Here is a 25,378-nt window from a genome sequence, read left to right as displayed (position 1 = left end):
AGACAAGCCAGGGTTGTTGTGAAAAGTAAGAAAAATTGATCTTTTTCTGATTGATAGCAAATGATTTGCTTCATAGGGAGACAACTATTTTGTGGTTTCTGGAACACTGAGGCCTAACTGACAGACGTAAAGTAACAGTATCGCTGAGGAATGTTTGAAATCATCCGTTTTTATTGGCCTACTGGTGAGCACGTTGAAATGAACAGCAAATCGTAAGGAACACATACGACTTAGTTTTGCAACTACCCAATCTTTCCCACACACTCTCAGCATGCCACGTACAGTGGCTAGATTCATCGTTACCAGTCGTCAGCCTTGGTGATGCAGGCCTGTGTATCCTTCGAAGTCATAAGTTCCATAGCTGCGTGTCTGATTCAAAAATACTACCTAACAACTGGAAAATAAATTCTGATGGCAATACGCTGTCGGAAGACTAGAATGATATTGTTGTGAAAATTTGCCAATTGCTTTATGGAAGACCTCACTTTGTGCCTGAATAAGCAAGAAACTATGAGTGGCCCGATATCAGGAAAACTAAACACAGGAGTTGACGAATATAAAGCTGTTGAATCGGGAAGGCTGCATCCAGGTAAGTTTGCTACAAAGTAAAGGTTATCAGATTTGACAAAACTATGTTGGCCAGTGACGGAAAAGGTTCCAAGCACTATGGGACTTAACATCTGAGGTCATCAGTCCCCTAGACTTAGAACTTTAACTAACCTAAGGACTCACACACATCCATGCAGGAGGCAGGATTCGAACCTGCGACAGTAGCAGCAGCGCGGTTCCGGACTGAAGCGACTAGAACCGCTCGGCCACAGCGGCCGACTAAAATGAATTTGGCTACCATGCATATATTCCAGATTTATGAGACACGGTTACACATAGGATGCATCAAGGAATGAGACGTTTCTACGAAGACACTAGGCAGAGATGGAAAACGTGAAATGTATTTTGCAGTAAAACAAATATTTCCAAGAACAATTTGCTACTAATCCATAAATTTTTCTTCCATTTTGCATTTTGGCTTTAATTAATTAATTTTATTGCCATGGCTTAGGTCAGTGAAATGTTTATAACATTGTTTCACATTACGACTGTTGCTTAACATAGGTATTGCCTTAGGCGCACTCATCCATTACACAGTAATTGGTGAACTAATGAATTTTATCGCTGCTGTCTTATTGGAATTTTGTGATGAGACTGGTATTTTTAGTTTTTATGGTGACTTACTTGGCTTTTGCTACTGAACTGCGTCTATGATGAAACTTATTTTATTTAATAAAATTGCAGCCAAATAGCCATATACAGTTACTTTGCTTAACATTTTACATTTACATTTTACATTTTTGCATATTCATTTATCGATTTCACAGTTCTGTGTGATATCGTTCACAGGCTTCGTTACACAGTTCACATACACATGTTGTGGTTGGGCCTTGATAAGTTTTGTTTTTGCAAATTAGATGATAAAAGCCGTGAATAGAAAGTCTAGTTACGACATGCCGCAGCTCGAAGTTTGGTGCTGTCCATGAGCAGTTCGTCATTGCTTCGGTGTCATAGAACTTCAGCCATACTTTTTCTCGTTTGTCCTCCACGATCTTCAGTTGCTTTCTGGAAGCCGTGGTGTGTGGCATCATATATCGAAGTTTGATGTCTTCGATATATTGATGAAACTTAGGTGTATGATTTGTCTCAGCCTAAGAATGTGTCCGTCTTTCCGTTTACTGATTCACGATCATGATTGTTTGATGCATTTCCGTGAGATAAGATATTTTAGTACATTGGCTTTCTGGTGAAATATTTGCCATGTTTGTTTGTGTATGATAATGAATTTGGCTCTACTGCTTTTCTGATGAACTGCTTTTGTGAATAGTTGTATGAGAGCTTAAATAGAATAAGCATTTACTATTAGACGCTATAAATGAGGTAAATGTAATGACATAACAAAATTATGAAAAATGAGTTCAGGAAGAGAGTTGAAAATGTAACAGATGCATCTAAAAATGAGAAAGCAATGTGATTGTAATATGGAAGTATGAGTATAGTCAGGCTGAATAATGGTTGTATGTTATGATGACGTGATAATGAAATGCAGGCAAACTGACATGATGTTTAAGGAAGGTAAACTGACAACAAAGGTATTATTATGTGAGTATGATGTTTTTGGCAGGTAAATTGAGGTAAATGGTATAATGAGGAAAGTCTGAGATTTCAGATAACATAAAATACGCATACAGTACACAAGACAGAACGCTGGTCAGTACAATAGAGTAGTATATGACACAAGGATAAAATATCACACAGACTGACTGAGACTTTAACTCTGAAAGACGCTTAATTCCCTTTCCTTTTCCTTTACATGCACCATGATACATTTGTTTGTTTGTCCTTTACTTCTGGTCTATATACATTATTCCTCTTACACTGTGTATATGTTTTTCATACACGTATTTTTATTACCATTGTTCTTATGTTTTACATGTTAGTTATTAGTTCTGTAATGTAAGATCTACTTCTGTGTGCATACTAGATTCTCTTGTACGTTTTCATGATCATTTCTCATCATAGAAGACAATGATGTTTTGTTAGGTGCTCATCTTGTTTACTTGGTATCTATTATAGAATATTGCACAATTCTTTCTGTAGGTAGATGTTTCTTGATCACAGTGACTATTGTAACCTACAAATAGTGTTTTGCACATAGCTTCATTTTACATTTTCATGCAATGCTCTTGTATTATTTCAAATATTTGCAAGGAATAAGGTCATATCTTAGAAAGACAATACTGCACGCGCAATTAACATAGCCTATTTGTAATGTAAATCACAAATTTAATGAAGTGGCCAGGGATTTAACTAATTTTTGACACACTTAAAGGAAATTGTAGAACTGAGTTTATGTACGAGACCTCAAATGGATGTATGATTGTCAATGGAAAACTACTTCCCTGAGTCTGCTCATATTTGATTCTAAATTTACTACCACTCTTCAGAGTGTAGTCGTTAATGGATATTCGACTGTTTTACTGGCTGTTCCAAAGTCTGGAGCGTTCTTCATATATGTCAGCATTACTCATCTTTGGGTTCAGTACTACAGGGTCTGAGTCATCATTGGCGGCCACACTTCAAGATATGTGTCAATATCGTGCTAGCTGCATTTCCTTTCTTAGCTACAGGATTAATGACAAGAGTATCACACACTAGCCTCAAGATTAATGATATGTGACAATAAAGCAAATCTTCGAGGGCTTTGAGTAATGCATGGCTTACCTACAATCTACAGAACTCAGCGAATAGTGTGTGTGCTTTCTCCCTGTACAAAGACAGTCTTTATATGTAAAACTCAAATCAGAACATTGTCTACTACGTTTTGTAACATGAATTCTAACACTTGTAATGTTATTTATAATTTAAACTTATTGCACTCACTTCTTTGTAATATTGTTCAAAAATTGTGCTCCTTGCCTTACAACAGCTAAGACAATCCGTATGAAATTTTTTCTGGGGGCAGGGGATAATTCAAGGTTCTTATATATTTTCTACTATTGTAACTAATTCACCTTTACTGCAAAGATGAATGAGTGCATTGCATGAGTAGTGAATAAGATCCTTGACTCTGTATTCAGTTACATCTGTGATTGACTTGTTAATGAGTGCAGCGATGAGACATTCTTATTTACAGCATAGTAGCATGCAGCTGAGTTTTTCAAAGAACGAGATTTTTTTTCTGTGAATCTGGGAGAAGTTATCTAGAATACTTTACTATGGAGATGAAAATCGACGTAAAATGCTTGCTTGTTGATGTTATTGATAGAGATGATTTTGGAGGATTTTTAGAGGTATGTTTGTAGGTTCTTTGTAATGTGGAAATTTTGTTATTGTTAGAGTCTTCTTATGTTGCATAGGCCTTTTGTCAATAAACAGAGTTTGATTTCTCAAAAAGGATTTTCTTTAAAGTAAAATGCACATCCGTGATTTATAGTAAGGTTCTGAATTTTAATCGTGTGTGCACTGCACCTTACACCACACGAAGCAACGATCTGTTTATGACAAAAAAATTTTGAGTAGATTATTTATCTTTAGCTGCTGTAACTGCTGTTTTGCATTTGGTTTCGAGAACGTCAGCACTCCAGACACAAAATCAGCATGCTGAGCAAGAGGTAAGTCACTTTAATTTCAGGGCAGGTCTCACCTTGAGTTGTTGTGCAAACAGTGTTTGGTCTGGACTGTCAGGTGTCTTGTTAGTAAGTAAATTAATTTTCAGTGAGCAATGGTAATAATTTTGAACTGTTATTTTCGTTCGAATGGAGCAGTAGTTTATTATTGTGAATATTCTTAATCTGACTTGCATTTCATGCATCGCTCTTTATGTTATTCGGTACTGAGTTTTAGTCATATACTTTTCACTGAGCAGAGTTAGTTTGTTTTAAGATTTAATTAGATACAATTTCTTTATTTCAAATTTCGCATTCCATGAAATTTAAAGTTTTATTTAATGGCACTGTTTACATGCGGAACACAGGGCTGACCAATAGTCAATTTTGCTCAGCAATTGAATACGGTATCTAAAGCACATGTCAATTGAGGAGGAAGTATTCGAAATCAATGTTCTCTGTTTTCTCTCACACAGACAAAATTTTATAGAAAGCACGCAACTGCAGGAGGAAATCTGCTGAGCGCTGATGTGAGAGTTATTGACCCCTAGGCAGAGACTTGACTTTGAGCATCATTTTGTTTATGAACTGCTGTGGACACTCGATAGCCAATTTGTTCCGGATAAGTTTGATCGAGAGAACCTTCACCAGATTCCTGTTAGGGGTTTCAGACTCAAAACCGGTTCAGAGCCAACATACCACTGTTGCACGCGTGTTACCGGGAGAACAGCACCACCGCCGCCAACGTCTGACACACACTGAGATGACAAAAGTCATGGGATGCCTCCTGGTATCGTGTCGGGCCTCCTTTTGGCCGGCACAGTACAGAAACTCGACACGGCATGCACTGAACAAGTAGTTGGAAGTCCCCTGCAGAAATATTCAGCCAAGCTGCCTCTATAGCTGTCCGTAATTGCGAAAGTTTCCCCAGTGCAGGATTTTGTGCATGAACTGACTTCTTGATTATGCTTCATAAATGTTCGATGGGATTCATATCGGATGATCTGGGTGGCCAAATCATTTGCTCAAACTGTCCAGAATATTCTTCAAAACCAGTCGCTAACAATTATAGCCCAGTGACAGGGCGCATTGCCATCCATAACAGTTCCATCGCTGTTTGGGAATATGAATTCCATGAATGGCGGCCAGTGGTGTCCATGTAGCCAAACATAACCATTTCCAATCAATGATCGGTTCAGTTGGACCAGAGCAGCCTGTCCATTTCATGTAAACACAGACCTCACCATTATGGAGTCACCATGGGCTTACACAGTTCCTTGTTGACAATTTGGGTGCATAGCTTCGTAGGGTCTGCACCACATCCGAATTCTACCATCTGCTCCTGCCGACTGAAATCGAGACTCATCTGACCAGGCCTCAGTTTTCCAGTCTAGGATCCAACCGCGTGCTGTTAGCAAAGGAACTCGCGTAGGTCATCTGTTGCCATAGACCGTAAGGGCCAAATTTCGAAGCAGTGTCCTAACGGATACGATCCTCGTATGTCCCACATTGAGTTCTGCTGTTATTTCACGCAGTGTTGTCTGTCTGTTTGCAAACGCCGGTGAGCTCGGTCGTTAAGTGAAGGCTGTCAAAAATGGTTCAAATGGCTCTGAAGACTATGGGACTTAACATCTTAGGTCATCAGTCCCCTAGAACTTAGAACTACTTAAACCTAACTAACCTAAGGGCATCACACACATCCATGCCCGAGGCAGGATTCGAACCTGCGACTGTAGCAGTCCCGCGGTTCCGGACTGCAGCGCCTAGAACCGCACGGCCACCCCGGCCGGCAAGTGAAGGCTGTCGATTACTTCGTTTTCCGTGGTGGTATTCTCGACACACTCTTGACACTTTGGACGTCGGAATACTGAATTTCCTGTGTATCTTGAAGTTTTCCCGGCGTATTGATTGGTCCATCATATTTCGGGCTTGCAGCCGGATCACGTTGACATCTTGGCACGATATTTCGGCTAACAAACATGCAGCCATCTTCAGGTGAGTACGAGACTGTACTCACCTGAAGATGGCTGCATGTTTGTTAGCCGAAATATCGTGCCAAGATGTCAACGTGATCCGGCTGCAAGCCCGAAATATGATGGACTGAATTTCCTCACGATTTTCAAATTGGACTGTCCCATGTATCTAGTTCTACCATTCCGTGTTCAAAGTCTGTTAATACCCGTCGGAGGCCTTTTCACATGAGTGACCTGAGTACAAATGACAGCTCTGCAAATGCACTGTCCTTTTATACTTCGTGTACGCGATACTACTGGCATCTGTTAATGTGCGCATTGCTATCCCATGACTTTTGTCCATCTCAGTGTACGATAATCGCACCAGAAGACACGAATGACGGAGCTCTCGCCTCTCCTGAGTGTGTATCACAGACAAGGACAAGGGACAAGTGATAAATTCAAGATGAATCTTTCATTCTGTGGAGCAGTTTGCTTTATATTTGACAGGCTGGGATGGACTCAGAACCTGGCCTTTCGTGGAAAATACACTTACCACCTTAGCTTTCTAGACTGGAAAGACCGCTGTCACAAAGGTCACACTTTGTAGTAAATGATGGTAAGTCTAGCAAAACAGACGTGGCATCCGGCGTTCCCCAAGGAAGTATTATAGACCCACTGCTACTCTTAATATGTGTAAACGATTTACTAGCCCCTTCGAGCAGTCCTCTTCGACTGTCTGTAGATGATGCTGTCATTTACCATCTACTAAACTTATCGGAAGATCAGTACCAACTACAAAATGGTTTATACAAGATAGCTGCATGGTGGAGAAAGTGGCAAATGATACTGAATGGCATAGCTCCTCCACATGAGCACTTAAAATGTCTGTTAAATTTTGGTTACACGATAAATCATACAAATTTAAATGTCGTCAATTCATCCAAATATTTTCACAAAATTTCATTCACTGACTTTCTCATTCTACATAGGGAGAAATGGCCATCGTGATATAATGGGAGAAATCACAACTCGCACGGAAATATTTGGGTTTCAGTTTTCCCATGTGCTTGTCAAGAATGGAACGGCAGAGTAATAGTGCGAAAGTTGTTCTGTGAACTCTTTACCAGGCACCACTTCAGTGTGAATGGCAGAATAATCATGTAAATATAGATGAAGATGTCACAGTTTCGAGTCTGCTAGCACCAGTCTCCAGTTTCATTGAAGTCCTCCCGTGTACTTTAGTGGACACTACAGAGCTCCTGTAAGAATAGATACCACTGTTGAATCTTCATCGCCACCGTAGAGTCTTGTACCATATGAATCGAGGGAGAGGATGTTATTTGGTGGCTGGTATCCTCTTTGTACAACACAACTGCACACACGTATTACAGGGTTCTTTATTTACTTAAACAGATAGCTGCTACTTAATTTTACAGCGTCCATTAGTTGTGGTACAAGCGCGTCTGTAATAGTCCACGTTAGTCTCACTGCTGGTGAAGTACACATCCCACTATGCGACACATGACAGATGCCAAACTGGAGTGTGAATTGATGCGTCAGTGACTGAGCTAGTGACTGAATGACTGCGCTAGTGCGTGCCTGAGACTAAGCCGACAGCCCCCCCCCCCCCCCCCCCCGCCAGTCAGCGGCGGCGATCTAAATAGTTGCGGTCGGGGGGGGGGGGGGGGCGTTGGCAGTATGTTGCTTGCGAGTCTGTCTTTGGCCTCTCTCCTGACTGGCGCTCTTGATCCAGCGCCTGCTATCGATCTTCTTGCTACATCTTTGCCGAACGGTGCGCTGGCGACAACTTAAATAAACTGTGTAAATAACACTGAATTTGCAGTATTTCACTTTTTTAAGTCGGCCTAAGAAGTATAAAATAATTTCTCCTCGTCCCATACAGACAGTCCCGAAAATTAGTGATTGTGAATTTTCATATGCTTACGAAAATATAAATAAGATTTAAAATAAAAAACATGTGGCACATGCAATAAGTGGTAGTAAGAATATTAACTATTTATGCATCAGTAAGTGGTGTAATAGTGAGAGTGTAAACATATAGGAGGGGAAGATCAGTTGCTAAATAATCGTTGCTACAAGCACTGTGCAAAATAAAAGACAGCAGAAGGTTTCCACCATGAATTTCAGTAATAGTAAGGAGGTGAACTACTCATGCATCAGTTACGTACTGCATGCATACCACGCTTCTCGTTCTACATCTTACTAGTATTTAGATACCTATTAAAAATTTACAATCAAAAATTTTCAGAATTATCTGTATAGGGTTAGAGATCTGTATTGGGCCAGGATAAATTATTTTACACTTTTTAGTCCTACTTAAACATATGGTATATTAAAAAATTATTTAAATAATTATTTTATGCTTTTTAGTTTTGTGTGTGTCTCTGTGTGCATGTGGTGGGGGGGGGGGGGTGGAGGGGGCGGTGGTTAAATCTTTAAATCCATTACATTTTGATGAGATTACAACAGAGGACTGTGGTAAATTCCAGTTTTATTTGAGTTTCTCTTCACCTGATTCAGTCAACATACTACGTATATCTCGCGAAAAGACTATGGGGGTAAAAATTGGAGTGATTCAGGCTCACACGGAGGCTTGTCTGCAATCGTTTTTCCCGCAAAACGTTCTCGACTCGAGCAGAAAAGGGGAAAACTGCAGTGGTACACAAAGAATCCTCCACAAAACACCAGACATAAAATGGAATTAATGTAGCACTGCCAATAAGTTCTGAGCTATCTTTAAAATTTGTCTCTAGTTCATCAGGAAGTTAGTTTAAACTCAATTGCAATATTTGTACTGAACATATATACAGACAAGAAAGCGACATCAGTCTCCTCCTCCACCGTCTTTCTGCTCAGTCGGGCCAGTCTGCTCGCATGCTGCCTGGAATATGTTGCAATACTACCCACACAACACACTGGTCGTGCAGGGACGCCTAATTGTCAGATGTTATGAAACTTTTCCACCCCGATCCTCACCCATAACGAACAGACTGGGAAAAAAGCGGGCTAATATTACATTGCCATCGTGCTCTCAGCTATGCTTACAATTTCAAGTCTTTAGCTTATTGGGAATTTTGTTTAAAATCAACGGCGAAATTCGTAATTTGTGCCAAACAGACTGACAGACAAGGAAACGACCCAATAAAACCGTGGTAAAAATGGATTAGAGGCTTGTTGGCTGAACCGTATCCTCCTTGGATAGCCCACCTGTTAAGGGCTTTGGCCATGAAAAATAAAGTTTTGGGTGTGAGTCTCGATGTGGCAAACGGTTTTTACCTGTTGAGAATTTTCAGAATGGAGTGCTTTCACTCCTAATAATAACAAATTAAATCATTTCACATACAATGTAATTATCCTTGAAATATGTTTAAATGTTGTGTCTTTATGAACCATAGTCAAACAAGGTGAAAGAGTAACTCATTTTATATCTAATAAACCCAGTGTTTCACAACGGGGAAGAGAACTTTCGCGATGTTTTCGTAAAGTAACTACGCATGCGATGGTATCGAGTTCTTTTAGAGGTTGCTGAATACTTCCGTCTTTGTTTAACAATAAATATATTTTTCATGATTGCTGATTGAGCGAAAACAAATGTTCTCTTTTAGTTTCTCGGATGGGAGAAGATGAAATCCCCAAAATTCTGTGGACGATTGAAACAGGCTGTAAATCGTACATTACTCACTCGAAGAAGGCACCAAAAGTGTCGCTGCTAGGTTTTCAGACGCAAGTATCGAGAAGGTAGTCTCTCTACTCTTATCGACAGAGATGTATCCTTTATATGGTATAATGGTCGCCTAGACGTAGATATTGCTATAATCTCACTATTTCACTCCCATTTACGGAGCTTGTTAGCACTTGATGTTAGGTTGGCGCCATTAAAATGCATTGTGGTAATCGCTACTGCTTGCTGGATCGCTGCTGTGTCTCGATGCTAATGCTCGCTCTAAATCTGGTTGTCTAGGGGTAAAAAGATGAGGTCCCGTGTTTTTGATGTGCTTTTGATGATAAATAATGAGCGAAACCAACAAATATTTAAACTTCAAATATTTATTACTCTGGTGGCCATCTTAATTCCACTGTCCACCAAAGACAATGACACAACACAAAGTAGCACTTATTTTACATGTTCTTTGCAATGTTTATCCACCTCGAACAATAACACACAAACACTTTACCAAAGTGACCTTCAGACTCCGCTCCCGACCCTTCTTGCTGCTTGTATTTATAACCTTGTCAAAGAACCACGATAAAGAGATATAGTTTATAAGTCACATGTACATCTGTTATCGTAATTTGTGCAGAAAAGTTATTAATTTATATCGAGTGACATAATTTAACAGGTTATTAAAATGACAGACAGATTTGTTGACTTGACAGAATAATTCTTTGTTACAAAAGGCCGTTTTTTAGAAGTTTGTCAATTGACTTCTCTAATTTGCATAAATAAGTAAATAACATGAATTATTAAGAATTACATTGATTTTCGTCTAAAATAGGAGTGTTTACGTGAATACTGAATGAAAACGCTCCTAGTGAACAAATAAGTTCCACTGGGTGATTTTTATTTAAGGAGGTCCAAAATACGTAAGTTGGCCACTATTTTTCGTACTTCATGTTAATTATTTAAGATGAACTTAGTGTTTTTACATTATGACACTTGCTGTATCAGTGATCAAGTGATATTAACTTTTGTGTGGGTCAGTTATTCAGTATAATTTAATGGGTTGACTGTTTATGGAGACATGTTATGCAATCATTGTTAACATACACAATAACTTTTCTGTAATCATAAATACTCGTTAAACTGGTTGAATTTGGAGGGTATCGCATACTTCGGTAAAGTAAAGCCTTTAATAGGTTCCGTTACAATGGGTACGTAAGCGTCTATTATTTTGATAAATGTGCGTAGCGGTAGTGTAGATAGTCATCTGCTGCAGCCGTACGTCCTAACACCTTCGCCGCGCCGGGTCGACGCTCTTCATAGGGTTTCCAAATGAGCGTATAGCGCACCTTCTCCAGGGCTGCGGCGGCCCGGCCACCAGGTGCCGCTGGCGGAAGTTACGCCCACGATCACAGGTCGTAAACACTGCTTCGTGGCCATTGTTTTCCTATTAGCACGGAACCGGCGGCATAATTGTATACTGTTTAGGGGCGCCGCGTATCGGGTGCGGCTTGCTCCACGGCCGCCATCGTAAACACATTAACACATAGCGGCACAATGGCCGCGTCCCGCGTCAGGCGCGTTCGCGGTTCGCCGTGGGCCTCGTACCTGTGGGATCAGGGACACCAGCCGCTCCCCTCCGTAATCCGAAGCAGCCTCGCCTAGGAGGACACAATATGTAAGCTACTGTGGGGAGGACGGGGACTTACTGGTAGCAGCGCTGAAGATGCTTCATCCTTCTCCGTGGTCGAAGCAAGCCCCTACCACGCCGTAGCGGAGAAGCGAGGCAACTGTCCCCCAATTGAAGCAGCTGATCGCCGCCATTTGCAGGGATGAATCCTAGTACTGGGGTTGTGATTTGAAGTATACGAGAGGCAACAAGACCAAATTGAAGCACAAATTAAACACATGTTTGTTTAAAAAAATACTGAGTATTCGAGTCAATTTTAAAAGTATACTTAAACGAATCAGGTGTCCTAATTTCCGAAATACGTCTGCATAGAGACGCGCAATTTAAGAATGTAAGGCTCTTTCCAGACAAGATGCAGCGAGTTTACATCGAGTTATTTGCATTAGATAATTACATGAAAGTTTTAAAGTAGCAGACAGTACGATTATATCTTCCCCAACTCCTTTGCCATTGCAGTATTAGTGGAAAGTCCATCACAAGTAACAGCTAACACACTGACATTTACATCATACAATATTGTACTGGCCATATCCAATAACATGTCCCTGTGAGTAGCGTTATTAAGCGAGATTACTTTATCGTTTACTAAGTTTTTAGCTTTTATTTCTTCTAAAATATTTGTTAATTTGCAAATCTTTTGCGTCTGTCTTTTGCACTTTTTGTTCACTGTATTTAACTTAGTCTTATATTGCCCAATTTTTCCTTTCTTCAATTTTTTGGAACTTTTCCTTCAACTTACTTGGACTTGATGGAAATGGATAATTATGGTCTCCAGTGTAACCAGAAACGTGCACATCCACACACACGTTTTCTGCTGTCTCAACGTTTCTTGGCTTTGGAGGTTTCCTTGCCTTGGTAACCTGGAAAAGGAACGTTCAAAATTATACACACTGACAGTATTTCCACACTGTTTAACCTATGCCCATATCGCACGATTTCCAGGACACTATACCTTTTTCAAATGAGTTGCAAATCCAAATACTGTCGGTATAGCATCGTCCTTCAGTTGACGTCTATTTACATAATTTTCCATGTAACAGTTCTCTTCAAAATGAAGAGAGCTCAGCAAATGATTTGCTGTCGGTTGAAGTTCTCTCTCCGAGTAGCAGATATCCATTTCCGATTTATAAAATCATTTGTAAGGGGAAACCTAAACAAAAACAAACGCTCATGAGGTATTATTTCTCCATGAAAATACTATATACAAGTAATAGAAAGTAACAAACAACCAGAAATGACTGACCTGTGAAATGAAATATTGTTTCCGTCTTCGTCTTTGCTTCCGTTCTTACTGTTACAATTAAAAGCAGCACACGAACGCACCATGTTTACGCACTGTTTCCCTGGAAATGGCGGCTTGTATCACGTTCAGTGTGGGGACGCGACACTAGCGCCAATGCGCGGTCTAGTTTTTATTTACTAAGTCTATGGGTCGAAGACGCTAAACCCGTCCCCGCACGAGTACTGACAACGAACTAGGTCGTGGAACTGATCGAGTTTTGTGACGTCAGAACGTGGGATTTCACATTGCGGAACAGTGCCAAGCGTGAAAGGCAGAATGAGACGCATCGTAGTTTTGTTTCGTGGAGAAGAGAGTGGCCAACGAAACGCGCGATAGCCTTCTACGTCACAAACAGATCTTAGGACTTTGATTTTATCCATACTGGATGGGAGGTCGTGGTTGTGAATGTCAATTTTAAAAAAAATATATCGGCTCAACCACTTGTTTATAGTGTAAAACACTAAGATTTACGCGTTTCGGAAGTCAAGCTTCCATCATCAGAATAATAAAAAGTAAAGAACCTGTTAAAACTCGCTAAACTGGAACATGCACCAGGCACAATAAAATTGATAATAAAATTAAACATCGTGGCTACTTCCTTTGTTGCAGTCGTCTTTTCCAAGGTGCATCTCCACATAGTCGTCAAAATATAAAAAACTCCAAAATGGTGTCGCCTATGGTGTTCAACATCTAACCACATGGCTCTCTCCTTTATCGTCGTAAACCGCCCGTGCGTGTTCGTTGATACCACACACCACGTAGCCAAACACGACACTGAAACGCGAGTGAGCTCACGCGCAAGTAAACAAGGAAGTCACAGATGTCTATACAAACAGATAACGCATACATGTTCAAAATGGTTCAAATGGATCTGAGCACTATGGGACTTAACTTCTGAGGTCATCAGTCCCCTAGAACTTAGAACTACTTAAACCTAACTAACCTAAGGACATCACACACATCTATGTCCGAGGCAGGATTCGAAACTGCAATCGTAGCGGTCGCGCGGTTCCAGACTGTAGCGCCTAGAACCGCTCGGCCACTCCGGCCGGCATACATGTTCCAACCACACACCATGTAGTCAAAGACGACACTGAAACGCGAGTGAGCTCACGCGCAAGTAAACAAGGGAATCACAGAGATGTCTATACAAACAGATAACGTATACATGTTCCAAGGACCTCATGAAATGATGGTATCCTGCGAATTGCTAAAAATGTAGTTACTAAAAGAAACCAGCGGAATGTTTGAAAAAGTTATTTGTATCACCAGTTAGCTGTTCATTCAGTGTGGTCTGGTTATCCACGCTATGTATCGTAATTTCCAGCTGTTCTAGTAGATCCAGCTTTTTGCCTTTGTCCTGTCTATGTAAAATAACGAGATCATGATCTATTCCCAACAAGGGGTGTCCCGTTTCCCAAATATGCGTGTCTACAGCTGACTTTTCGAAATTATTAAGGCGGAAAGCATCGCTATGTTCTTTGTAACGTACTTTAAAGGACCTCGAAGTATGGTATTGTGACTCTCGTAATATTATTTGCGGTATTCTTCCTTGCATTCGCCCGCTGTTTCTGTCGTATTAACGCCGGCCGGTGTGGCCGTGCGGTTCTAGGCGCTTCAGTCTGGAACCGCGTGACCGCTACGGTCGCAGGTTCGAATCCTGCCTCGGACATGGATGTGTGTGATGTCCTTAGGTTAGTTAGGTTTAAGTAGTTCTAAGTTCTAGGGGACTGATGACCTCAGAAGTTAAGTCCCATAGCGCTCAGGGCCATTTGTCGTATTAATTTATTGACAGCGTTTTGGTGTTTTACACTATAAACAAGTGGTTGAGCCGATATAATTTTAACATAGATCTTAGGACCCTCCATAATGGCTTACGTCGGTTGTAATTCATAATATAACTTACGTACTGTGAATAAATGCTGTTTTAAAGCACCGGTACATTGAGGATTTTTCGAAAAGCAACCAGCGGTCGCGGTGCGAGAAGTTATCTTTCCAGGAAGAACAAGACAGCTTCTGCGCAGGATGACTATGAATCGATTTCCGCTCTAGCAGGGTAAAACAGTGTGCGGAGATATACGTAGTTTCTGTCCATGTGCATTTCTTGCGTTAGTATTACTAGTAACTTATACCTGTACTCCGTGTGGGATTAAAGCACTTTAAGGAAAATGAATAGCTCCGGGTACTGTGCTCCGCGACGTCATTGACTGGTAAGATGCCCTGCGAAGGATTGCTGCAACTTTGTAAATCGCCGTGTAGCTACTTTTTGTGACGTAGTGGGGTAGAAAGACTGCCGACTCTCCTGTTTCCTTTTCAGCTTGCAGAGCTGTGAAGGAGGGAAGTGCATGACGACTATCTCGTGACCTGCCTTCTACCCTTCACCCACCCCTCCCCTACCCCTCCCTGTCCGCCCTGTTACACCCCCAGAACACAGTTTATCCCTTAATACTGTTCTATTCGTTTGAGGCACACACATGTAATATTTGATCTTCTCAACCCCCTTCATTTAACAACAATCATTAATTTTTGCCATTAAAACAATATTTCTGATAATCCACGATTTTTCCGTCTGCTACAACTTGAAACTATTAGTCCTCGAGAAAAAAATTAAAAGAACGTTTTTGTGGGATATTTAATGTATTAGGTTGGTGTATAAGTTCGTAGCGTTTTCCTCGTCACTAATATATTCTCTTTCACTATTTACAATAGTCTGCCAACGCTGGGATAACAACTCGATTCCTCGTGTACAGAAATCACGTGGTTTTGAGGATAAGAACTCGTCGATCCATGTTCGGAGCGTATTTTAGTCCGGAAAGGAAGTTCCTCGAAGGCTTTTCGATAGACAGCGGAAAAGGTGAAAATCTGAGAGTGCAAGATCAGGCGGGTGCAGAAATGACTTCGCAACCCAACTCCTCTATAGTGTTTTTTGTCGGCCTAGCAGAACTCTGGCAGGCGTTGCCGTGCGGCAGTATCACTTGACACAGTCTTCCTCATCCTTGTTTTGGATAGCGTGTACAAGACGTCTCGCCGGTCGGAGTGGCCGAGCGGTTCTAGGCGCTACAGTCTGGAACCGCGCGACCGCTACGGTCGCAGGTTCGAATCCTGCCTCGGGCATGGATGTGTGTGATGTCCTTAGGTTAGTTAGGTTTAGGTAGTTCTAAGTTCTAGGGGACTGATGACCACAGCAGTTATGTCCCATAGTGCTCAAAGCCATTTTTACAAGACATCTCGGTTGACAATAAATATCAGCAACGATGGTTACATCTCGGGGAAGCAGTTCGTAGTACACCACACCGTCACTGTTCCACCACATGCATGACATTATCTTTTGTGGATATGCGCAGGTGTTTGTACAGGAAGTTGCTGCTTTGTTTGGGCTCAAGCATTCCTTTCTTTTTCCTTATGTTAGCAGGAAGACAGCATTTACCATACAGGGTAGGTATGATCGGTGCTGTTCATGAGCCAATTGATGACGAGCAAGAAGCGAAGCACATGTGGCCACCCGCTGATTTTGGTGGTTTAGGCTTCGAGCGTGCGGTTCCCGTAGACCCAATTTTTGAACCTTCCCTACTGCATGAAAATGTTGCACGAAGGTGGAACCATCACAGCTCATAGTATCTGCCAGTCCTCGAGTACAGTGACATGGATCAATGTCGATTAATGCGTTTGAACGACCATCATCAAACACCGAAGGTCTTCCTGAACGTGGAGAGTCACTAACGTAAGAACGATCCTCTTTAAAACGAATAAAGCATTTTCTTGTCGTGTTCTGTGCAATAGCACTATCCCCACACACGGTGCAAATGTTTCTGGATACCTCCGCTGTTGTCATCCCTATACTGAACTCTAACAAAAGAAAATGTCGGAAATGTTCCGATTTCTCCACTTGGCAATACATTTTCTAGCGTCCACAGTTCCACACACTATCTCCAAACGACAATTTGTATTCTCTAATTGAAAGAGTGACCTTCGAATAAAGAAATTGCATAGCAATCGGAGTACCAACGTGCAAAACAAAAACGTTACGAATTTATGCAGCATTAGTTGCTTTTTCTTCGCTTGAAGCCGCGGCTTGCTAATTATTCAAGAGAAACGTAAAACAGGGGCGTTTAAACTCCACCCAACCTCAACACTCACAGCACACTGGTAGGGGTTTTTAATATGTTGTTCATGACACTACCTCCCACCACTGTACAAAACTTTCCGAGTACACAATTTTCCCCCTATTCGATCCTTTTAGTCTTCGTTGATCGGGGGCTACTATGGGACAGAGATCGGGTCATTCAGCGGACCAAACCAGGCTATGTGCGATAAGGTGCCTGAGTGTCAAACCGGGAACGCATATGCGCTGCCCTGCAATCACGGATGTTGTTACCTTGGAAGATGAGCGTCTCCAAAGCACATTCGTCATCGGGATATAAAAGAAGGGGCAACACTTGGTCACCGACAATGTCGAAGTAATCATCCTGGTTCACGGTACCGAGCGAGGTGGGGCACTAGTCAGCCCATGGGACTTGCATTCTGGAGGACGACTACTTCAGATTCCCGTCCGGCGGAACAAATTTGGATTTTCCGTGATTTAAGAAAACCGCCGAAGACAAATATCGAGATGATTCCTTTGAAAAGGGCACAGCCGATTTCCTTCCTCTCCTTCCGTAATCCAATCTTGTGCTCCTCTTCTACTTAAGTAGCTGTCAACGAGACGTTAAACTTTAATCTTCCCTTCTGGTTCAATGACTACCCGAATGAATGGGGCCCTCACTTAGCCTGCATTTATCGCGAATCTCTCGCTCTGCTAGAAGTCCCAAGCGACTAGAAAGAGGCGCAGGTGTCCTCTTTATGTAAGAAGGGTGAAAGAACGGACCTGTAAAATTACAGACCAATATCCATAAGATCGTTTCACTGGAGAATTTTAGAACATATTCTGAGTTCGAATATACTAAATTTACTAGAGACCCAAAATCCTATGTCCACGGATCAGCTCGGTTTTAGAAAGCATTGCTCGTGCGAAACTCAGCTTGCCCTTTCCTCGCATGATATACTGCAAATTATGGATGAAGGGCAACAGGCAGATTTCAGATTTTTAGATTTCCAAAAGACGTTTGAGGCGGTGCCCCATTGCTGGCTGTCAAGGGAGGTACGAATGCATGGAATAAGTTCAAAGAAATGTGAATGGCTCAAAGGCTTCTTAAGTAGTAGAACCCAGTATGTTGACCTAGACGGCGAGTGTTCATCAGAGACAGGGATATATCAGGAGTGCCCCAGGGAAGTGTGATAAGACATTTGTTATTTTACTGTATACATAAATGATTTGGCGGACAATGTGAGCAGCACTTTTCGGTTGTTTGCTGATGATGCTGTGGGGTGCAGGTAGTTGTCGAAGATAAGTGACTGCAGGATGATACGGGATAAGACATTTGTTATTTTACTGTATACATAAATGATTTGGCGGACAATGTGAGCAGCACTTTTCGGTTGTTTGCTGATGATGCTGTCGGGTGCAGGTAGTTGTCGAAGATAAGTGACTGCAGGATGATACGGGATGACTTAGACAAATTTTCTAGTTGGTATGATGAATGGCAGCTAGCTCTAAATGTACAAAAATGTTAGTTAATGTAGATGAGAAGGAAAAACAAACCAGTAATATTCGTACACGGCATTAGCAGTGTCCTGCTTGACACAGTCACATCGTTTAAATATCTGGTTCAAATGGCTCTGAGCACTATGAGACTTTACTTCTGAGGTCATCAGTCCCTAGAGCTTAGAACTACTTAAACCTAACTAACCTAAGGACATCACACACATCCATGCCCGAGGCAGGATTCGTACTTGCGACCGTAGCGGTCGCGCGGTTCCAGACTGTAGCGCCTAGAACCGCTCGGCCACCCGGCCGGCGTAAATATCTGAGCGTAACCTTGCAAAGCGATATGGAATCGAACATGCATGTGAGGTCTGTGGTATGGAACGCGATAGGCCGACTTCAGTTTATTAGGAGACTTTTAGGAAAGTGTTGTTCATCTGTAAAGGAGACCGTCTGTAGGTCGCTAATGCGACCTATTCTTGAGTACTGCTCGAGTATTTGGGATTCGTACCAGGTTGTTTTAACGGATGACTCCGAAACAGTTCAGAGGAAATTCCTGGAGGAAAGGCGCAGTTCTTTTGGAAGAACACTATGAAACATCCCCTTAGAAAAATTATACATGACTGTGATTAAACTGACACACAGTATTTTTAGCGCAACGCAATCTGACTTTCAAAAATCCCTACAAAAGAATGGCCCTGACTAACATTAACCTATACCTTTCACAAATTACTTACCTCACAAAAATCTTCGTTACTCAAGCTACTGCAAGACAGCGAGCGCCACTACTGCCAGCTAAATAAAAGATTCAAACTACAGAAGGCACTAACTACTGATAGGCATAGTTAGCAATTGAAAGATGTTAATAGAGAACAAACAATGTATTTACCTTAACAGTCATAATATATATAGTAGTTCATGACATCCAGTGTTACAAATTTCAAAACTCCGCCATCTCTCTCCTCACATCCACCACTGCTGGCGACTCACCTCCAACTGCGCAACGCTACGCGCTGTTAACATCCAGCTGCCCAAGACTACAATGGCAGACAACAATGCTAACTAGCCACAGACTGCACACAGCACAGCCAGTGATTTTCATACAGAGCGCTACGTAACGTTGCCAATAAGAAAATATAAACAGCCTACTCACATAGCCCCCATGCTCCCCACAAAAACTTTTACAAATTGTTTTGGGCAGTGGCCAATAATGATTTGATAAAATTTTTCATAATTACAATAACAAAGATATCCAATGCACACACTTATTAATACAATGTTGGTCAAAAGCTAAAATTTTCTCACAGTCCATAAAGACAGTCCTGATCATTCATCACAGTAAAACCGCCGTTTCTTTTACCAAAGTCTGAGCAGTAAAAGACAATGCACACGGAAGTAGTGGATGACCATGCAGTCTTGAAGAAGTAGTGTTGTCCTTCCAACGGAAAGACAGTGCTGACTCTTGACATGCTGACCGGTAATGGGTCACAACAGAGCAAACCCACAGCAGAGTCATTCGACGTTTTGAAGAATATTGGTAGGTAGGTCATCACAGAGCAGACCCACTGTAGTCCTGGTAGAGATTGTGGTATTGGTGGGCCACCAGAGGTGTAGAGCCACTGCAGTCCTTGTAGAAATAAGGGTACTGGTGAGTCAGCAAAGGTGTAGACCCACTGTAGTCCTTGTAGAAATAATAGTATTGGTGGGTCATCAAAGATGCAGACCCACTGTAGTCCTTGTAGAGATGGCCAGCAGCCATCTGTTGTGACTGTGCACGTCCCCTTTCAACAATTATACATGACTGTGATTAAACTGACACACAATATTTTTAGCGCAACGCAATCTGACTTTCAAAAATCCCTACAAAAGAATGGCCCTGACTAACATTAACCTATACCTTTCACAAATCACTTACCTCACAAAAATCTTCGTTACTCAAGCTACTGCAATACAGCGAGCGCCACTACTGCCAGCTAAATAAAAGATTCAAACTACAGAAGGCACTAACTACTGATAGGCATAGTTAGCAATTGAAAGATGTTAATAGAGAACAAACAATGTATTTACCTTAACAGTCATAATATATATAGTAGTTCATGACATCCAGTGTTACAAATTTCAAAACTCCGCCATCTCTCTCCTCACATCCACCACTGTTGGCGGCTCACCTCCAACTGCGCAACGCTACGCGCTGTTAACATCCAGCTGCCCAAGACTACAATGGCAGACAACAATGCTAACTAGCCACAGACTGCACACAGCACAGCCAGTGATTTTCATACAGAGCGCTACGTAACGTTGCCAATAAGAAAATATAAACAGCCTACTTACAACTATGGAGAAAATTTAGAGAATCGGCATAAGAAGCTGACTGCTGAACGATTCTGCTGGCACCAACATACATTTCGCGAAAGGACCACGGAGGTAACATATGATAAATTATGGCTCATACGCAGTGCATATGGTTAGTTGTTTTTCTCTCTCTCTGTTTGCGAGTGGTACAGGAAAGGAAATAACAAATAGTGGTTCAGGGTACCGTCCGCCACGCACCGTATTGTGGGTTTGCGGATTACGTATGTAAGTGGTACGACAAGCCGTCAAAATATTACAGAAACACCTACAGCCTGAGATACACCCCTCACACCTTGCAGGTTCTTGCGTTTCATTTGGTCGTCAGTGTACTCCGTGCCTTATAGCATTTGAAAAGAGGCGAAATCCCGACTCGTCATACCACACTATAAGCGTCAATTGCCTAGTTCCTGTGTTGTTTGGTCCTTTGAAGAAGTGCAGCTGTATATGCCGCTGTGGTCAATGGCTCGACTACAAATGTCCAATGTGTGCAGTTCCGTTCACAACGTCCTCACGGAAACTGGTTGAAAGAGACTCGTAGCCACTTTCTGAAGGGTATGAAACCTGTTGTCATCGAGAAGGCGCGTGTTAGGATAGCAGACACTTGAACAGTCAGTAGTTATGGGCAAACAAATAGGGCAACTTCATTCGTGGTCGACCAGACACCACAGCTCCCTTCTGGCAGTCTCTCACGTCTCCATGGCGACCTGTCGCACTGCTCGTTCCATAGAACCACCTGTCACACGTACACCACCTCACAGCAGCATGTGACGTCAGCAGTGGAGGGCTCACTTGACCGCCTCGTATCAGTTCTACACAAGCTTCAGCTCTCCAAAGCTACGAGCAGCCTGTTTTAAGAAGATTTACAATATTTTGTCCGGTGGTGTTACTTGTTTCCAAACATGGACTTACTTAACTTTTTTTCCTAGTTGTTGTTAAGGTCCCCAGTCAGAAGATTGTTTGATGCAGCTCTCCAGACAAGTCTATCCCGTGTAATCCTCTTCATCTCTCCATACCTACTCGAGCTGCAGTTTTTTTCAAGCCATATAATGACTTCCAGCGCCTGCCATCTTACTACCTTGTGCAGACCGTAGTGCTCCACACAGACCTCTTACCAAATACACAGTGCCCAAACCGCGCAGCAGACTTGTCCTACACAGTTGATGCTGTGGGCATCGTTACCCATGGAGAACCACTTGGCGCTGGGGCTGCTTGGAGTTCTTTTAACTGCTCTTTCATATTATCCGTTATTTACTTACGCCAATTATATTTTTTAAAGAAGAATACATGAATTTGGAAGGAGGAAATTCTAGATTTACGGCATATTTTAAGAAGACAACAAAAAGAAGATGTGAAAGAGCGGATATAGACGTCCCTTCAATTCTAAAACTCGAGGAAGAGGCCCTGGTAGTGATCTTCAAGTGCAGTGTCTCCGTTTGGCCCTTCTCTTATTAGTATTATCTATATGGTCATCAATCCTCGGGAAAACTCGATTTGTTCAGTCCATGTAGGTCTAATCTGATGTATATTACTGTTGCTTGTTAGCGTGCTGTGTGTGTTAATGTTTGTTTGGTTACAAAACAACAACTACTACTAGGTCACCAATTTTGCGTGACTTTCGAACAATATCCTTTTCAGACCCACTGGCTACAGCTGTGTACATTAAATTTTACTGTGTCTTAGCTACAATAGAAGTACTTTTGCCCAATGGGAAACCTGAGGTACACATCTGTGAATGTTAAACCTGCGCAACTGCTGCCAACAGAAAATTTCAGGAAGTCAGTGTGCCAGTGCACAGCGGCTCGTGGCCAACAGAATAAGTGGATGTGACTGGTTCGCTATATTTCATTGTATAATTGAATAACTGTTATTGTTATTTTGCATGGTGATTTTTGAATGATCATTTTATTTATTACAATAAAGAATATTTCAAAATTAGTTATTTTACTACATAAAATGAAACCAAGAGCACAAAATAGATTTTTAAAACGGGTGCTAATTTCTGTGTAAATCTTGCATGTAAAATCATTAAAAAATCTCCTAAGAGTATTACTACAGAAAGGAAAAAAATCCTTCTCCGAGAAAAAATTTGGGTCTGAAAGGGATATCTTGCCATAATCTAATTTAATTAAGTTACAAACAGAACTTACTTGGCTGTAGGAGAATATAACAAGACACAACCAACCTAACTATTAATCTTATAAATCTATATTTGTATAATAAAACTAGTTTCTTTGAATAGTGTACTTGTTGATATTGTGTATAATGAATAATATCTATGATGTGTCACTGTTGTACATTAACACTGTTTGAATTACTTTATATTACATTTACATTACATTCGCAGTATCCTATTTACAACGACGTATTCATTTCTGTTATTACTCTACAGAGATGTGAACTGATTTCACGTGGATTCTAGAACAATATATTCCCACGGACTGTTCTAATTACTTCTACTTTTGACTACATTAATATATAATTAAATGTAAATTGTGACCTTTGACTAATGTTCATGTTAACTGTTGTGCGTGTTTCATGATGTGTGTATTTTATGTGTCTACTTTCTTACAGCGCTGTCACAGTCACTCGTTTCTCCATCAGTTCTGGAGCTACTGGAATCTAATATCATTTTAACCTGCTTTCTGTAGTCAAAACCTGGCTATCCTCTACAGTCTTTACCTTACCACGCTGTTCTCCACTGCCAAATTTAAGATTCCTTCCTACCTGAGGGTGTGTCCTATCGGCTGATATCTTCCTTTAGTCAAACTGAACCATACTTTTCTTTTCTCTCCACTCAGTTTTAGTACCTTCGAATTAACTATTCAGTCTGTACATTTAATCATCTGTGTGTAAGCATGTGATCCGCCTTCGTAGCTGAGCGGTGCCGGCACGGTAGCTCAGCGTCTTTGCTCAGAGAGCTGGCCACTCTACGTAATAAAAAAAAAAACTGAGTGAAGGGGTCGACGACGAACTTCGGCGTGATGTCATGTGACGTTCGCCACGACCAAATGCAACGAACAAAAAGGAACAAAGGGAGGGGGGAAAAATGTGGTCAGTGAGGCTGAGCCCAATGCGGAAGATCCGGGTTCGATTCCCAGTACTGCCAGGAATTTCACGTGGATTCTAGAACAATATGTATCCACGGACTCGCAGTTGGTGCGAGGACTGGAACGGGGTGGACTCAGCTTCGTGAGGAGCTGCTTGACCGTGTAGTAGCGGCTGTAGGTCACGAAAATTGAGCACGGCCGTGAGAGCACCCATTGGCGCCGTTTTCGAGGATGACATGGCGGTCGGTCGGTTCCGAGGGGCCCGCTAGAGTCTGTGGAACGAAGGAGTTTCTTGTGAGTTTGTGAGTATTTTGTTCGGTTGCCACGTTTCACGTCACAACACGCATCGTATGACCTGCCGGCAAGTGTGGTTAAGTCGCTGCGCCTTTCTGCACTCTGCTGCGAATCGACGGCGCCCTCCCTCAGAGGAAGGCGCGGACCCTGCTCCAGCTGCTGCTGTGGCTGCCCTCGTGTTTGCCGTGTGAAGACAGATAAGGCGGCCCGCCCGGCCGCTCTGTTGACAACTCGGGCAGAGCCGCATTCCTTGTCTCGTCTGCTCCCTCCTTCTTTTTGCCTTTTCTTTGCTTCCCTCGGGTATCGCGTAATTTACAGCACGGTATAAAGCGATTAAGATCGCGGGAGACTAGCCAGTTCCAGATCGCATTCTCGTATATTTGGAAACGTGTAGCAGCGTTAATATGAAAGCGACTCCAGTACGTACCCGACCATTAGGAATCCGTACGTTATTTCTTATACGTTCTTGTCTTTTCGGTATGAAATTTGTTCTGCCATGTTGTTGTTGTGGTCTTCAGTCCTGAGGCTGGTTTGATGCAGCTCTCCATGCTACCCTATCCTGTGCAAGCTTCTTCATCTCCCAGTACTTACTGCAACACACATCCTTCTGAATCTGCTTAGTGTATTCATCTCTTGGTCTCCCTCTACGATTTTTACCCTCCACGCTGCCCTCCAATACTAAATTGGAGATCCCTTGATGCCTCAACACATGTCCTACCAACCGGTCCCTTCTTTTTGTCAAGTTGTCCCACATACTCCTCCTCTCCCCAATTCTATTCAATACTTCATCATTAGTTATGTGATCTACCCGTCTAATCTTCAGCATTCTTCTGTACCACCACATTTCGAAAGCTTCTATTCTCTTCTTGTCCAAACTATTTATCGTCCATGTTTCATTTCCATATATGGCCACACTCCACACAAATACTTTCACAAACAACTTCCCCACACTTAAATATATACTCGATGTTAACAAATTTCTCTTCTTCAGAAACGCTTTCCTTGCCATTGCCAGTCTACATTTTATATCTTCTCTACTTCGACCATCATCAGTTATTTTGCTCCCCAAATAGCTAAACTCCTTTACTACTTTAAGTGTCTCATTTCTTAATCTAATTCCCTCAGCATCACCCGACTTAATTCGACTATATTCCATTATCCTCGTTTTGTTGATGTTCATCTTATAGCCTCCTTTCAACACACTGTCCATTCCGTTCAACTGCTCTTCCAAGTCCTTTGCTGTCTCTGAGAGAATTACAATGTCATCGGTGAACCTCAAACTTTTTATTTCTTCTCCATGGATTTTAATACCTACTCCAAATTTTTCTTTTGTTTCCT

The sequence above is a fragment of the Schistocerca cancellata genome, chromosome 9, assembly GCF_023864275.1.
Source record: "Schistocerca cancellata isolate TAMUIC-IGC-003103 chromosome 9, iqSchCanc2.1, whole genome shotgun sequence".
NCBI lineage: Eukaryota > Metazoa > Arthropoda > Insecta > Orthoptera > Acrididae > Schistocerca > Schistocerca cancellata.
The sequence above is the reverse complement of the archived record's forward strand: the minus strand, read 5'-3'. Positions refer to the sequence as shown.